This window comes from Gadus morhua, chromosome 21, assembly GCF_902167405.1.
Source record: "Gadus morhua chromosome 21, gadMor3.0, whole genome shotgun sequence".
NCBI lineage: Eukaryota > Metazoa > Chordata > Actinopteri > Gadiformes > Gadidae > Gadus > Gadus morhua.
The window spans coordinates 10,344,411-10,350,410 of record NC_044068.1 but is presented as its reverse complement, the minus strand read 5'-3'; positions in this window follow the sequence as shown (position 1 = coordinate 10,350,410).

Here is a 6,000-nt window from a genome sequence, read left to right as displayed (position 1 = left end):
TATTTTATTTGACAAAGACAACAGTGTTACCCTTTGTTTTTTTTCATGACGACCAATAAAAAACAACAGTGTTACCCCTTATGATTTTTTTCATGACGACCAATAAAAAACAACAGTGTTACCCCTTATGATTTTTTTCATGACGACCAATAAAAAACAACAGTGTTACCCCTTATGTTTTTTTTCATAACGACCAATAAAAAACGAGTGTTACCCCTTATGTTTTTTTCATGACGACTGATAAAAAATGACAGTTACCCCTTATATTTTATTTGACAAAGACAACAGTGTTACCCCTTTTTTTTTTTTTCATGACGACCAATAAAAAACGACAGTGTTACCCCTTATGTTCTTTTCCTGACGACTGATAAAAAACAACAGTGTAATGTTGTTTTTGGGTCCCTTATGATTTTTTCCATGACGACCAATAAAAAACAACAGTGTTACCCCTTATGTTTTTTTTCATGACGACCAATAAAAAACGAGTGTTACCCCTTATGTTTTTTTCATGACGACTGATAAAAAACGACAGTTACCTTATATTTTATTTGACAAAGACAACAGTGTTACCCCTTATGTTTTTTTTCATGACGACCAATAAAAAACGACAGTGTTACCCCTTATGTTTTTTTCATGACGACTGATAAAAAACGACAGTGTTACCCCTTATATTTTATTTGACAAAGACAACAGTGTTACCCTTTGTTTTTTTTCCATGACGACCAATAAAAAACAACAGTGTTACCCCTTATGTTTTTTTTCATGATGACCAATAAAAAACGACAGTGTTACCCCTTATGTTTTTTTCATGACGACTGATAAAAAACGACAGTGTTACCCCTTATATTTTATTTGACAAAGACAACAGTGTTACCCCTTATGTTTTTTTTCATGACGACCAATAAAAAACAAGTGTTACCCCCTATGATTTCTTTCATGACGACCAATAAAAAACAGTTACCCCTTATGTTTTTTTTCATGACGACCAATAAAAAACAACAGTGTTACCCCTTATGTTTTTTTTCATGACGACCAATAAAAAACAACAGTGTTACCCCTTATGTTTTTTTCATGACGACTGATAAAAAACGACAGTGTTACCCCTTATATTTTATTTGACAAAGACAACAGTGTTACCCCTTATGTTTTTTTTCATGACGACCAATAAAAAAAAAGTGTTACCCCCTATGATTTCTTTCATGACGACCAATAAAAAACAGTTACCCCTTATGTTTTTTTTCATGACGACCAATAAAAAACAACAGTGTTACCCCTTATGTTTTTTTTCATGACGACCAATAAAAAACAACAGTGTTACCCCTTATGATTTTTTTCATGACGACCAATAAAAAACAACAGTGTTACCCCTTATGATTTTTTTCATGACGACCAATAAAAAACAACAGTGTTACCCCTTATGTTTTTTTTCTTGACGACCAATAAAAAACAACAGTGTTACCCCTTATGATTTTTTTCATGACGACCAATAGAAAACAACAGTGTTACCCCTTACGTTTTTTTCATGACGACCAAAGAAAAACAACAGTGTCACCCCCTATGTTTTATTTGATAAATGTCAACAGTGTTTTCCCCTTATATTTTTTCCATGTTGACCAATAATAAACTACAGTGGCACCCCTGCCGACGTTTTTGCAGGGATCCGAACATGAGCTGTTTAGAGTGTTAGCCTCCGAACTTAACAATGCACCATCCAGACACCAGTTAAAGTCATCACAAAGGTTATACTTGACTTTATAATTCGCATGGAATAGAGATAAGAGTCTTCCAACAGATGTTATCTACCAGACTTGAACCCCGGACTCCAGGGGGTTAGGCAGAGTGCACTCCACTGCACCGCTGAGGTGATGACATTGCACAATAATCAATCATCAATAAAGAGGATATACATGACATTAAAATGTATGTGTGTATTTCTATTATTTCCCTTATGTTTTTTTTCATGACGACTGATAAAAAACGACAGTGTTACCCCTTATATTTTATTTGACAAAGACAACAGTGTTACCCCTTATGTTTTTTTTATGACGACTGATAAAAAACGACAGTGTTACCCCTTATATTTTATTTGACAAAGACAACAGTGTTACCCCTTACGAAATATTTGACAAAGACAACAGTGTTACCCTTTGTTTTTTTTCCATGACGACCAATAAAAAACAACAGTGTTACCCCTTATGTTTTTTTTCATGATGACCAATAAAAAACGACAGTGTTACCCCTTATGTTTTTTCATGACAACTGATAAAAAACGACAGTGTTACCCCTTATATTTTATTTGACAAAGACAACAGTGTTACCCCTTATGTTTTTTTCATGACGACCAATAAAAAACAAGTGTTACCCCTTATGTTTTTTTTCATGACGAGCAATAAAAAACAACAGTGTTACCCCTTATGATTTTTTTCATGACGACCAATAAAAAACAACAGTGTTACCCCTTACGTTTTTTTCATGACGACCTATAAAAAACAACAGTGTTACCCCTTATGATTTTTTTCATGACGACCAATAAAAAACAACAGTGTTACCCCTTATGTTTTTTTTCATGACGACCAATAAAAAACAACAGTGTTACCCCTTATGTTTTTTTTCATGACGACCAAAGAAAAACAACAGTGTCACCCCCTATGTTTTATTTGATAAATGTCGACAGTGTTTTCCCCTTATATTTTTTCCATGTTGACCAATAAAAAAGGACAGTGGCACCCCTGCCGACGTTTTTTCAGGGATCCGAACATGAGCTGTTTAGAGTGTCAGCCTCCGAACTTAACAATGCACCATCTAGACACCAGTTAAAGTCATCACAAAGGTTATACTTGACTTTATAATTCGCATGAAATAGAGATAAGAGTCTTCCAACAGATGTCATCTACCAGACTTGAACCCCGGACTCCAGGGGGTTAGGCAGAGTGCACTCCACTGCACCACTGAGGCGATGACATTACACAATAATCAATCATCAATAAAGAGGATATACATGACATTAAAATGTATGTGTGTATTTCTATTATTTCCCTTATGTTTTTTTTCCCAACGACCAATAATAAACAACAGTGTTACCCCTTGTTTTTTTTCATGACCAAAAAAAACAACAGTGTTACCCCCTTTATGTTTTTTTTCATGACGACCAATAAAAAACAACAGTGTTACCCCTTATGTTTTTTTTCATGACGACCAATAAAAAACAACACTGTTACCCCTTATGTTTTTTTCCATTACGACCAATAAAAAACGACAGTGTTACCCCTTGTTTTTTTCATGACGACTGACAGTGTTACCCCTTATATTTTATTTGACAAAAACAGTGTTACCCCTTATGAAATATTTGACAAAGACAACAGTGTTACCCTTTGTTTTTTTTCCATGACGACCAATAAAAAACAACAGTGTTACCCCTTATGATTTTTTTCATGACGACCAATAAAAAACAACAGTGTTACCCCTTATGTTTTTTTTCATGACGACCGACAAAAAACATCAGTGTTACCCCTTATGTTTTTTTTCATGACGACCAATAAAAAACGACAGTTACCCCTTATGAAATATTTGACAAAGACAACAGTGTTACCCTTTGTTTTTTTTCATGACGACCAATAAAAAACAACAGTGTTACCCATTATGTTTTTTTCATGACGACTGATAAAAAACGACAGTTACCCCTTATATTTTATTTGACAAAGACAACAGTGTTACCCCTTACGTTTTTTTTCATGACGACCAATAAAAAACAACAGTGTTACCCCTTGTTTTTTTCATGACGACTGATAAAAAACGACAGTGTTACCCCTTGTATTTTATTTGACAAAGAGAACAGTGTTACCCCTTATGTTTTTTTTCATGACGACCAATAAAAAACAACAGTGTTAACCCTTATGATTTTTTTCATGATGACCAATAAAAAACAACAGTGTTACACCTTATGTTTTTTTCATGACGACCAATAAAAAAACAACAGTGTTACCCCTTATGTTTTTTTTCATGACGACCAATAAAAAACAACAGTGTTACCCCTTATGTTTTTTTTCATGACGACCAATAAAAAACAAGTGTTTTTCTGAACAAATCAATACTTTTTTTTTTTTTCTGCATTGTGTTAAATTAAGTCTATTATTTCTAATTCTGCTGAATTGTAAAGTCAAGTAGTACTTCCGGGAAAATTCTAGTTGGCGTCTTGGTGGTGCAGGGGTAAGAGTGTTGGCTAACCAAAGGCCTCTTTCTAATTCTTAGTAGGACACAATAATGTTACAATAACATTTTAATTGTCTGCATAGGAGACGTACTGACGGGACTTGAACTCAGAACTCCAGGGCCTAGAGTCGTGTGCTCTCTCTGCTGCACCACGGAGTCACAGGCCTGGGTGTAGTTGAAAGTTATACATGACCTTATGAATAACTTCACATTGTTAGCCTCACAATATCGTCTGGTTCCCGTGGAGACGGCCCAAAGTGGGGCTTTTACATGATTTGATGTCATAGAGAGGTTACATATGACATTAAATACACATGGTAGTAAGCTTAATCTTCAGACTTCACTCTGTAACTCACTCAATCTTGGTCTGAATGGTGTTTGTCACTCAGACCACATGACCTCGCTCAGGTCAAAGGACCGAGTGTGCCAGGACTTGAACCCCGGTCTCGAGCTCTGCCATCCAAGAGCACTCACCGCTGCACCGTCGAGACACGACTAAGTAGCCGGAAGTTATAGTTGAATTAAAACTCACATGACATTGTTAGGCTTCTAACTCTACATCAAACTCCAGTGAAGACCTATTGTGGCAGGACTCCAAGGGTTGCTATAACCAGCTCTATCAGCTGCACCCTTGTGACATCATGATTTGATGTAACATCACACAATGTTGTTAGATTTACAAAAAACGTTTAACTTTTTAGCTAAAAACGAACAAAAATACAAAGCATTTTCAAAGTTGCGCCCGAGCTTATGAGCCCTTCATAATGGGTTTTGATTGGTTGAGGGTTAGGGTTATAGTTATCGGTAGAACTGTTAAACAAGAGATAGACTGTGTTCTCTTCGTCGACTGAATAAGAGAGGTGGGATGGAGTCTGATGGGCACAGGAATAAACAGCAACACTCAAGTCACTGCCCATATAGTCGATCAAATTGTATAGCTATTTATTTGAATTTACTGAATGACGACGACAGGGAATGGAACTGACAAAGATTGAAAATACATGCTTTTTTTGATGGATTCAGTGCAGTCATACGCTGTTATGGTTGGTCGGGATGATAATGATAATGCCGTATGAACAATTGCATGATAATTAGATGTTTGACAAGTAAAAAAAAGTTTAAAGTTAAAAATCCTAACAAAAAAAAGTATGAATCAACTTTAAAACAAGTTGCTCGACATCCACTTGCCATGTGCATAATTTATGTAGGCCTAATTGAAAACCAAAAAAAATCAAACTAAACGCCTGTTTTTACTTTAATTTACAGCAAAATCAGTGGACGGCATGGAGCTAAGAGAAGGATGGAGCAGTGCTTAGCCTGTCCGCCCCTAGCGGATCCGGTCTGCTAGCGCGGACCTGCCAAGACCTGCACCGTGTGGGCCAGCCGACCCAAGCCCTCGTCCTCGGTGATCAACTGGGTGGCACAGATGGATTCCTGGGGGAGGAAAGGAAAAGGGTGAGGGACTGCATATCGGTGTCTTTTAATTTGTCGCTTTTCATTAGAGCCGTGCAACATGCAGTCATGGGGACACAAGACGTACGCTACTAATGAAATGGAAAGATGTGCAAGGAAAGTGCGCAACTTACATCGGATAGCAAAATAACATTCTAAGTAAAGTAGAGGAAGTATGGATGAGCTTGCAACAAAATGCTCACTTGATGCTAATGTAGTCTCATGCGGAGCGAAAAAAACACCATGATTGTTTTCCCTCTAGATACGTTAGCCCTTATCAAGCAGTTCTAGATGGTTAGTGTCCAGTCAGTGTGACGAAGCAAACCATAGCAGCCACAG